General features: G+C 50.0%; 1 long non-coding RNA gene across 1 annotated transcript; it reads right to left on the bottom strand.

The window, feature by feature from the left end:
• Positions 1 to 1,967: 1,967 nt before the first annotated feature.
• On the bottom strand, positions 1,968 to 9,025 carry LOC113603665 (uncharacterized). Its single transcript, XR_003425338.2, has 3 exons — positions 8,453 to 9,025; positions 5,107 to 5,372; positions 1,968 to 3,619 (listed from the first exon to the last, which is right to left on the bottom strand). It is a non-coding gene; the product is annotated as an uncharacterized LOC113603665 (long non-coding RNA).
• Positions 9,026 to 12,181: the final 3,156 nt, after the last annotated feature.

The following is a 12,181-nucleotide window of genomic DNA, read 5'->3' as shown; positions in this document are numbered from 1 at the left end:
TGTTTGCACTACTGTAGTCATGTGTTACATATGCTATAGATAAATACTAACATGAAATCTACAAAGAGGGATGTCAACAGAAATTCTCATACTTTCCTGGGGCCCCTGTGTGGTTCAGTCGGTTAAGCATCTGACTTCGGCTCAGGTCATGATCTTGCAGTTCGTGGGTTCAAGCCCCATGTCAGGCTCTAGGCTGACAGCTCAGAGCCTGGAGCCTGCTTCAGATTCTGTGTCTCCCTCTCTCTCCCCCTCCACCTCTCTCTCTCTCTCTCTCACATACACACACACAAAATAAAATAAAATAAAATAAAATAAAATAAAATAAAGAAGGTCTCATGTTTTTTATAACATTCTAAAGCATTTGAAAAGTAAACTTCAGACTGTCAACGGTAATTATTTCCAGTGGATTTTTGTTTGTTTGTTCTTGGTTTTCTTCTTGCTTGTTTGTTTTTTGCTAAATGTGTTTTTCCCCCAGATTTCCAAATTAATAATATACTATGTAAATAATTAATGTTTAATCTTAAATATTATTAGGGTTTTTAATTTATCATAAATCCTAATAAATTATATTTGGATTGAGAGTGAGCAAGACGAGTGCTCCCATTTTCCCCGATCATCTTTCTCGATCAATAAATATGTCCCTTGGTGACCAGGATAATGGAAACAGAGGACAACTCTGCCCTCCCACCTTTTACATGCTAGCCAACACCTGCCAAACCCCTTTCTTCTTCCATGACTCCCTGCTTGGAGCTTTAGAAAACATCGAGAATTAAAGAGAGTGCCAGCAAAGGATCACCCCATCTCACAGCCTTCTTACCACATAAGCCACCCCACCCATGGACCTCTCCACTACCTCAGCCTCTCTACCATATAGACCTCCCCACCATATAGACCTCCCCACCCATGAACCTCCCCTCTCCATGGACTTCTCCCATCATATGGACCTCCCCACCCCATAGACCTCTCTATTGCATGGACAACCTCTACTATATGGACTTCCCCAATCATGGATAACCCCCACCCCATGAGCCTTCCCACCTATGGATCACCTCCGTCCCATGGGCCTCTCCACCCCATGGACCTCTCTGCTCCATGAACAATCCCCACCATACGGACCTCGCCAATCATGGGTCACCCCACCCACGGACCACCCTACTGCACGGCCTTTTAAAGTTTCAATCCAAGTAGAATCCGTGTTTTCTTAACTCTTCACAAGTTTTGCCTTCCCCTTAATGTTCTAAATGCCAACACTGAAAGGCTAATTTCTTGGACAAAGAAGTGGTCCAATTTATTACACTTCATGTTGTGAACAGTACCACATGGAAAGTTCTTTCACAGAAACCTACTTAGGAAAATAAGGTTGGGGCTGAGTGGAGAGAGATTTCTCTCATGAGGCAGCAGACAGACACTATAAAAGGGCTCCTGGGATGTGGGATTTGTGGTGAAACTTGATGAGTCCATGCTTGCTCTGCATTGGCATCCCCATGGTCTGAGGCCACAGGACCCTGGGAGCTGAAGCGTCAGGGAGAAGTGAGAAGGCACGAAGGTTCAAAATTATCTTATTCCATCCAGACCCAAAATACAACTGCAGAACACTGGGACTACAGATGGCGGTTTCCCGTCCTGTCCAGATTCCTCAGCAAGTGCATTTCACCCGACCCAAGATTTACATTTCCCATCTCATACTTAAGGCAGAAAATTCTATTATCTTCACTTGAAATATAGAAAATCTATGGCGATGATAAATTATAGAACTAGCCTCATTCATACGATAATGACTTAATTTTGATTCAGCCTTCACTGTCTACTCTCTATGTGAAATATGGCCTACGACTGCAGGAATGGAGAGACTCAGAAGACACGCTCACAGACACACACACAGATGCACACTCACTCACAGAGGCACAGTCTCACAGCCTCACACTCAGACGCATGTACACTCGCAGACACGCACATAGATGCACACTCACAGACACTTGCAAATGCACACTCACAGACACACTCACAGGTGCACATCCACTCGCTAGAGTCGCCTGCACCTTGCTGGAGGCTGTGTGAGGGGAGGGGAGGAGAGTGGGCTCAGGGGCTGACCACCTGGGGCTGCTGCATCCTGGCTCGCCTACTTACTAGCTCTGCCACTGAGCTGGAGCAAACTTCCTGAGCTCCCTGGGCCTTGGTTTTCTCATCTGTCAAGTGGGGCAACCGTTGTAGGAGGAAAGCTGCTCGAGAAGCCCAGCCCACAGAGCCGGCCCAAGCACACCTGGGTGCCATTACCTGTGACAGACGCTGAGACAAGACTCTGGAAACCCCTCCGCAGGGCACACACTCAGTGACTGTCATGCGAAGTCAACCTCAAGACCTGGAGGAAAGCGTCCAGGGGCCCGGGACTGAGACAGCCAGGCCGCCCCCTCACTGAGGCCCTGCATCGCTGTGAGCCATTCTCCCGTCTCCCCTTCCTCAAACAAGAAAGCCCACCGACGGAGACCGAGGGGCCTTCCTCACAGGGACCAGTTCACACCCTTCTTCATCACGGGCCTCAGCAGCGCAGGGCGGAAGGGACGGGCCCGTGACGTTGGGACTGCCGGCCTCCAGAGCTGCGACAGAATACATTTCTGTTGTTTGAAGTCACCCCTTCGGCAGTACTTTGTTATGGCAACCTCAGGAAACGCTCCAGAGGACATGATGTGCTCCCCAGTAGGGCCCATTTGGGGCAAGAACGTTGCGGCCTACCCTAAAAGCCCGCGAGGGCCGCTATGTTTATGAAATAACATCACCGTGTGAGCAGTCCCTGAGAAACGACGGTCACCGCAGCTGCCTCTGTTACTGAAGGTGGGGGGGAGCCACGGGGCCAGGTGCCTGCCCTGGTGCGTGGGCGGAGCGCGCTCAGAGCCAGCAGTTCCCCCCCAAACCCAGCCTCCCCATCCCACCCCCCCCCAGTGTGGCAGGGGGGGCAGAGGGGCTTGTCAGTGGGAGCCACGGTTGGGCAGCTTCCAAGGACTCCCGAACAGCGACCTCAGCTTGGCGCATACGTTAATGTGCCGTTGATCATCCATTCTCCCGTCTCCAACGCGCTCCCCTCTCCTCTCCTCCGTTGCAAAACCCCGTTGGTCTCACACCCAGCCATCACCCTCTCTCCTAGGGTGCGTTCTATTACGTTTTCAGCCTGGGTTACTGTTTTCCAGCTTGGCAACGGCAGTGCCCACGCATCCCATCGAACAGATGCACGTAAAACCCCAAGCTGAGCAGGGACGTCATTACCCTTCCAGAGGAGCCCCACCAGGGCCCCAAACTTCCTCGCTCATTGCTGGCTGTGAATCTCTGCCAACCTACAACAGCTGGAACACCTCGTCAGGTCTCCATATGGATTTTGTGTTAACCGTCTCCTCTCCCGGCTGGGTCCAGCTCTGCCTGCCCGAGCCCACATCTGCACCTGCAGCCTTCCTGAAGATAATGGCTTTTCTCTGCCCAAGCTGGTTCTGAGATTCAGGCATGTTGAATCCAATTGCTTATTTCAGGGATAGAAGAAGCATGCCATCCAAACCTTCAGCGGGGCCTGGATTCGGTACACCCTTTCCAGGGGCAGTGTTCCCGAAACACAGCTATTAATTAGGTAGCCAATCTGTAGAAGCAACAAGGGGATAATAATTAAATCGCTGGCAGGAGATTCCAATGAAATAATGCAGATGTTAAAGAAGAAATGAAGAAGCAAACAAGGTTAATGGTTCTGTGGAACTAGGCTCTAGAAGGATTGTGTTATGGTGTTGTAGCCACCTCAGTGCCATAGGAGCCTGGAGCCATAGCCTTAGTACTGCCTCTCGACCCTTGCAGGACTTGGTCTTTCCATCCGTATGATGGACACACTCATGCTAACCATCTCAGACCCCAGTTGGGCTAAGAAAGTTGCTTGGACAATAATTGTAAAAAGTTTAGAAAACCAGAATGCTCTGATATAGGAATCACAATAATCTATTAAATATTTTCAAATCACCAAAGATAAACCTAACTCTTGCTCTTAAAATCCCATTGGCAGGAGGGCTGGACCCATAAAAATAGGGGGCATTGGCAGGAAGAAGGGTGCTCAGTGGCTCTACCCCTACCCCACCATCAACATTAACTCATGCATATAACTGAAGTGTTGGTTCACAGCCGGCCATTATTTTACCCCAGGGGACATTGGACAGTATCGGGAGACACTTCGTTGCCATTTGCTTTGGGAGAGGCGGCTGCCAGTAGTACGTTCTGGTGGAGGCCAGGGAGGCCGCTACACTTTGTGCGACACACAGGACAGTCCCACAGCACAGAGTCACCCGCTCAAAATGGCGATAGTGCTGTGGGGGAGAAACGGACTAGAGTTACCTTATGTCTCTCTAGCCTTCTGTCCTCAAGGAGCCTGCTCGCTTCTTGGCTTGAGGCCATGCTCCTGAGCTGGACCAAGAGAAACAATGGACCCGCCCAGTACCAGAGAGACGCCACCCCGTCAGCCTTTTAGCTTAAGAGACCCCCACATTCATGCGCCATCAGCTGTAAACTGCAGAGACATTTCTTGGGAAATACCAAAGAAGGAGGGGAGCAGAATGGAATACTCTTAGCAGACCTAACTGTCTTACATCCTGGACCTGTGTTCTACCAAGTGATACCTGCTCTACATGTGTGGTCATACAGTTGCGGGGGAGCAGGGGATTGAAGACAGGAGCTTCTGTGACCCGAACAAGATGGTAGCCAAGACAGGATCGGGAATTTCGTACATGACTTGGAGCGTTCTTCACCCAATCTTCATTTGTTAAGCACCAACTATGCATGACCTATGTTCCATGGAATAACCAGACATGGTGTTCCCCTCTCAGGAACTTACAGTCTAGTGGGGAGAGATAATAGATCATTCATGCACAGTAAGAGCTAAGAGAAACCAAGCTTGGTGAGGGGCCCAAGGGAGGGGTGTGTGAGGTTGGGCAGTCCCCTCAGATATGACGACGTTTGGTCTGCTGAGGACAGGGGCATCCATCTAGGAGGTCAGCCTGAAGGACGGCCCAGTGACTCAGGTTACTGGCATGATGTTTACCACGATTCAACTAATCCACATCCACTTTCCACCATGGTTGTGCCCACCTCCACGTTGTGTGCAGGTGACGCACGGCCATAATACTTCCCAGCCTTCCGCTCAGGGCTGGAGCATCTGAGGACCCAACTGCCAGGGCCTGGCTGGCTTCACCCCAGTGTCAGAACTCAGTCTACACTCAGCCAGCACCCACACGGCAGGTCACAGCAAGCTTTTTGCAAACAGCAGCATTTAGTTCGTGGCCTTTCCTGCTTCCCCCCAAAGCAGCGCTGCGTCTGGCACTCGTCCAGATCACTTAGCTAGGAACAACACACGGCTAAAAGAAAAGAAAAAGAATTAAAAATTGCAACAAGTTTAAATAGGCAGCCATCCGTGGGGCCGTGCGTGTTTCCAGACAGCTTTATCTCTGCAGTTCACAGCCTTTGGTTGTGAGCAATTTCAAGGTTGATGGCGTAGCAACTGCCAGACATTCTTCCTGGCTGCTGGTGATCATTCCCTGGGTTGTAACAGGGCCGCACCGTTGCTTTGGGAGGGGGAGAGCGTATGTTCGTCTCCCTCCTCATTAGGTCAAATCAAGCTTTTCCAGGGCCAGGGCCTGGATCCCAGCTAGAAAGTAAGCACGTCCTCCATGTTGCTGTGCTATTCTGATGCACTAGGCTCTTGTTTCCAAGGAACCCACTAGAATAGAGCATCTCTATTAGAGAGGGAAAGAGAGCTAAAGCCACCAGAATGTCCCCAACCCTCACCCGCCTGGCTAGAATGGGATAGATCTAGGGCATTTCTTCTTGACCGTTTTGTACAGCCACGTTTCCAAGGCCACAGCACTGAGACCAAAAGGTGTCAGTCAGTGGCCCCAGGCACGGAGAGAGGTGGGTGGTTCCTGGTTCTGTCTCTGCCCCAGGGTGGGCCACCTTACATGAGCTCCCAGCCTGCTGGTCCCCATTTCCCCATCTGCCACCCGAAGGTGATTGATGGGGAGGACCCACTTCAGGTCCTGGAGCCCTGTAGATACATCAAGTCCTTTCATGATAAACGCCAGGTCCTCAGTGCTGGCAGCAAGGGACCCCCCCTACATGTGTGCCCATCCCCAGGGCTCTTCGTCCACATTGTGAACAACTGTGTATTTCAGATTTCCGACAGAACTGCCCCCCTTGTATTAACCCCAGGCCCGTACGGAGTCCCGCTGCACACCCACCATGGACTCAGCTGGCATCCTTATAACATTGTGACCCACCATTTACTGGGAACTTCCTGTGGGTATTTAAATTTTTATGGAGAGAAATTCCAATGGCAGGAATTGGACACATAGAGGAAAAGGTCTCAGGTGACATCAGTGTTAGGGACAGTTTCTTAACATTCTTCTTTTTTTTAATGTTCATTTATTTTTGAGAGAGAGAGGCAGAGAGAGGGAGACAGAGAATCCAAAGCAGGCTCCACGCTCACAGCAGAGAACCTGATGCAGGACTCGCACCCATGAACCGTGAGATCATGAACTGAGCCGAAATCGGACACTTAACTGACTGAGCCAGCCAGGCGCCCCTAGGAGGGTTTTCCTCCGGGCCCAAGGAGTGGGGACAAAGAGCAGTTTTAACTTTACATCCTACAGCAGACTGGATTTTTTTGTACGAAGACAGGGATCACGTATTATATATGTATGTATATCATATACGCACATCTCTGCACACACACACGGAAAGATGTCAGAAGCAGCCCTTTCCCATTTAATGTAAATGGCACAACGGATCCTTTCTTTGACTTCCCCTTGGAACTTTCAGAGGAGTCAGGGGAATCTCAGTGGCCGGTGTTTCACCTGCTGGACAGCTGGACCCCAGGACCTCAGCAAGGGGGGGTCAGCTACACTGGGGCCTGGCCCCCAGCCAGGGACGGCCCCCACCCCAAGCTCCCACCGCAGGCTCTCCGCTGCATCCTGCATGCAGAACTCAGAGTCCCTGGCAACTTGTGGGGTCCCCATCTGTCCCCTTCTCCCTAAACTGAGGCCTGTTCCCTCTGCCTGCCCTCCAGTCTCCAGTGGGACCTTCTCTGGGGGCCTCGTCTACCCTCAGCACTGTGGGTTCCAAGCCTGTCCTTGTCACCAGCTGTCTGGGGACCTCGGGCAAACCAATCTGAGCCACATCCTGTCGTGAGAAACAACAGCCACGTATCAGATCCTCTGGCTCCTGCAGCAACAGCTAAGAGGCAGAGCTAACCAGGCAAAGGCAGTTCGGGAGCCCTCGAGAGTTCGGCAAGGAGTCATCGATAATCATCTCCCACACTTATCTACACCTCATTTTTCGAAGGACATCTATGATCTCTTCTTAATCCTGCTACGAATTTGTCCCCCGGGTAGGATCGCAAGGATTTATCTCCACTTCCTCTGCCTGTACCCAACCATCACTGGAACCACTTGGAAAAGCCCCTTCCTTTTTCTTTTTCAAGGACAAAATACATGCAGAGACGGGCCTGAGCTAGCCTGAAATCCCAAAGGAGATGAGAAATATTGGTGGAAGGAATGGATTAATAAGAAGGTGATCTAAAGTGCCCAATAGTGGCCTGGCCGTGTTTTATCGTCAAGCTGCTAGGGGCACGGGGGCTCCTGAATTGATCAGGACAGACCCCGGGGACACTTAGAATTCCAGACGGAGTCTAGACTTCATTGTCCACTTGAGAATATGAAACAACCCTCCTCTGGGGCCTACAGCACAAGTCCAATCTATCTGTCTGACATTTACTAAATCCCTTCTGTGCTGGGCATTGGAGACACAAATAAAGGTAGATAAAGGCAGAAGCTTGTAAGGACAGTGCATTTAATGTCAGGCAACTTTGACGAGCCCATGGGCATTGGTTCATTCATTCATTCATTCGTTCCTCGGGGAGTACTCATTGAGTTGCCTATGTATCAAGCATCAGCTCCCCTTTGATTCTGCTGTAGTTCTGTCTTTTTCCATAGGACTGATCATCTTCTAAAATACAGATTCATTTTGGGGTGGCTCAGTCGGTTAAGCATCTGACTTTGGCTCAGGTCATGATCTCGAAGTTCGTGAGTTCGAGCCCCGCGTCGGGCTCTGTGCTGACAGCTCGGAGCCTGGAGCCTGCTTCAGATTCTGTGACTCCTTCTCTCTCTGCCCCTCCCCCACTTGTGCTCTGTCTCTCAAAAATAAATAAATGTAAAAAAAAAATTTTAATACAGACTAATTTTTTCACTTATTGTGTCTCCTTTACTTGTCTGTGTTTCTCTGCTGGGGCGTAAGGCCCCAGAAGACAGGGACCTTTGTCTGATTCATTCACTGATGTTTCCCACGCCCCTGGACTACGGCACGTGGAAGGTGTGGGTAAATGTTTCCTAATAAATTAAGGCCCTCTCCAAGGCTGGAGCCACAGACACAGCCTTCAGCTTACCTGGACTGCGGGGGTCTCTTTCCTTCCACTCTGGCTGGGTCTCTCTGGTCCAGGGGCTCCTGAGGCTCCTGAGTTCTGCAGCTCTGCTCGGCCCTTTGGGATGGACAGCCAGGGCGGACTCTTCCAGGACATGATCCAATCCCATGGTGCCGCCTCTGCCCATGGCCTCCTAGGGCCAGCGTCCGCGAAATGCCAGTCTGGGAAGAACAGTCACGTGCCTCCCTGGTGTGTCTTTCTAAACCTCCCCTCAATTCCCAGCCAACCTCCCTGAATGCTTCGGGCCCCTGGAAGAGAGAAGGGCAGGGAGTTGAAGAGAAAGGTACAGGAGGACCAAGGAGGGACATTTGTGGGGAGCCCTCCCGGTCGTGGGCAGTGCAACGTGGGCTAATGGAGGGCAGGAACACTCCCCCGGGCTCCCACTTACATGTCTGCAAGGGGCCCCCCCTCTGTCTCTGAAGGCATGTACAACACAAAGCCACTCTGTCTTCTGTCACCAGTCCCTTGCTGGTGACTTGATCTGTTCCACTGCCCACAGATCTGCCTTGCTGATCACCCAGTGCGTGCCAAGCTCAGGGAAGGGAGCTGCAGACACACGGGGCATCGGCTGTGCTATTCTGACTCTCCAGGTCTAGGAAGGGCCACAGAAGAAAACCAACAGCTACACCAGGGAAGAAGGCCACAAAAGGAGGCAAGCTATATATAGGTGCTTGGCCAGGAGGGTGGGTCGGGGAGGCATGTGGAAGATGTGTAGTGAGCTGCACTTCGAAGATGAAGAGAACAGAGCCGGTTCTGAGTGAAGCTTCCAAGAGGGTCAGGGAGAGAGGAGGCCCCCAGCGGCCGGGGGAGCTGGTCGTGAAGAAGGGGGGGCCCTCTCGCTGAGGAGGTTGGATCTTATCCTGGAAAGACTTTCATGTTTAGAGGCACGTCATCAGATTGGGCTTTGGGATATCCAGAGGCCTGGAGCAGGGATGCCTCAGGAGAAGATCTGGTGTCTTGTCACCATCCTGCCCATAAACAGGAGGGAAAAAACGAAAGACTCTCCACCTGCATTCAGGGCCAGGAGGCGCTGGCCACACCGTTTGTTGTAAAGCTGCAGGAAAAGGGAAGGGAGGTACAAATATGTTCCAGTCTCCTGTTTCGTGATGTCGAGTACAATTCATAAAGAACAGTTCTAATAAATGAAAAAGAAAAATTGTGCTCTCGGGACCAGAAGCAGGTACTGGCCAGGGAGGTGTCAGGTACATCCGATGTCTGAGACACAAGAAACGGTCCCGACCCTCAGCGGCTTCTTGAAATGCGTCTCCCCCCCTCATTGCTTTTCACATGTATACTATGTGTTAGGCAAACTTTACATTATGCCACTGAATTAATAAAACCCTGTATTTCGTGGACTGATATTTTTACACCTTTGAATTGGCTTAGATTTTTTTTTTCCTCAATGCAGAAGTTGCACCTAAAGTGTTTGCTATCAAACTGTTTTCCTAATAATTCTCTTGGAAACTTGGGAAGTCAGGCTCAAGTCGAAAATACAGTGGATGAAATTCCTTTGTTAATATGGCATGTTTAGGGCTGGGGTTGGTTTTGGAGCCTGATGCCAAGAGCTGACCAGTGTCTCCAGCAGATTAGTGGTTCCATTTGGTGGCATAGTATCTTACTCTCTTACTCAGTGCATTCTGTGAAATTCACGTTTGATCACGTGTGCACCTGTTTCAACCATTCATTTCTCCTCCTTTTCTTACCATTTATCATATAATTTGTAAACCAGAGTTTCCACAAAGGACATGGGTGAAAGCCAACTTCTTAGTAATGGGCTTCAGGTCCAGCATTCAGAAAAAAATAAATTCAGCATCAGAAGGGAAACTCAAAAGCAACGGGTCTGTAATTTGGTACAAAGAACGTGTTGGTACCTAGAGCATTTTGACTCAAACAGAAATCTCTTGTACTAGGTTTTTGAGCATTCTGGGAATTAGGCTGAGGTGAATTTGCTCCACCATGCTTCTCCTGTGTGCAGATGGAGGCGGAGTGGGGGAGGATCAACCGGCCTCAGAGGGGAGGAGCCTCAGGAATCTTGCCCCCTTACAGCCCTCGATTAAAGATGGAGAGGAGGACTTCATCAACCAAGCACGACACCGTGATGTTGTTTGTAACACTTCAACCTGGACTGGTTGTCCAGGGCCATCTGAAAGCCAACTAGATGGATGGCATTTCCAGAGGTCTCGCAGGTGTGAGTCATAATTATGGGGCCGTCGTGCCATGATTCACACCATTACCTCAACATCCTTGAACTTGTGTGTGTTCAGATGATGTGAAATAAAGTGTCAGGTGTTACTAGTGTCAGCAGCATGACTTCTGCAGCTACACTGCCCAGTGCAAGTCCCTGCTATGCCACAAGAGTGTGACCTTGTGTAAGTTATTTAACCTCCATCTGCCTCTGTTTTCTCACCTGTAAAATGGGGACATAGTAACACCTACTTCCTAGGTTGCTTTGAGGATTAATGAGTTTATGGCAACGTCTGTCACATAGGAAACACGGTCCACATTTGCTATTCTTAGAATGAAAGAAAAATGGGAAGACATTTGAGTAGTCCTTTATTTTTTGAAAGTATGTTATTTAAAAAAAAAGCACGTGGATCCTGAGAAGGTGATAAGGAATCAGACGGTGAGAGAATAATGCCAATGGATCAGACATTTAAACTGCCTGTAGGTACACAGATTTTTCTGGATTCCCCAGAAGAACCTAGCATAATGTTAATGAGCTAGCACATCAATTGATGGTGATCAATCCCACTTGACCGACCGTTCTAGGAAGTCAAGCTTGGGAAAAATCTGCTTTGGAGAAATGATTGGGTCTTTGGGCTACAAATCAATTACAATGGTGCTAGGTGAAGTGCCTCACGGGGACAGTGGTTCTCATGCCAGCTCTTGCTTCGTGGGCTTTTGTGTTCACCCTCTGACACCCAGCTGTACAATATTCACGTACGACCTCCAACCGACATCTTATTTTGAGGCTCTGACCATCGGTGGCCCACCTGTTGGGGAACCACTCCCCGCACTACTTGTCGAGCTCACATGTACCCACGTGTAAGTTTCAGAAATGGCATCACTGTCTCCAAGAGCTCTGACAGACCAGGTCCGTTTCCCATGTTGCTGCCTCTTCTACCCCTCCACTTTTCCCCTTTGCTGATGCTTTCCAATAGACCACAAGCCACCAATGATGGGACTGTGTCTGTACAAGATGGGGCGCTGGACACAACGTGTGATGTGCAACGGATGCCATGCGAATATTTGTTAAATGGATTGTGAGAGCTCTCCAGCCAAAACTCGCCAGGAATGAGCAGAGTTGGGTTTGTGGACTTGTGACGAGGGAGAACGTGCACCATGGGGAACTGGAGGGTTTCTCTGAAAGAGGGGATTAGAAAGAACGTACAGGATTTGAGCGTTTGTTGGGTGATTCTGGGGAAGTTTCACGAAAGTTGGACTTGGTTCTGGATTGGATGCTGCCAGGATGAAGTAATTCTACCAAGGGCACCTTAATAAAGCTTATATGGATGGTAAAAGGGATACAGCGCAGCTAACCCTGTAATTGTTTAACCTCAGCCACACCTATCAGCCCGGGCTGGACTCTGTGGCCACCTCCATGGTTGGACAGTGGTCACATTGGTGTCTGTGCGCAGATGTGCTTATGCAGTGGTCTTGTCAGTTCCGACACCATTGTGGTCACAAAGCAGC

The sequence above is a fragment of the Acinonyx jubatus genome, chromosome A1, assembly GCF_027475565.1.
Source record: "Acinonyx jubatus isolate Ajub_Pintada_27869175 chromosome A1, VMU_Ajub_asm_v1.0, whole genome shotgun sequence".
Classification (NCBI taxonomy): Eukaryota; Metazoa; Chordata; class Mammalia; order Carnivora; family Felidae; genus Acinonyx; species Acinonyx jubatus.
The sequence above is the reverse complement of the archived record's forward strand: the minus strand, read 5'-3'. Positions and strand labels throughout refer to the sequence as shown.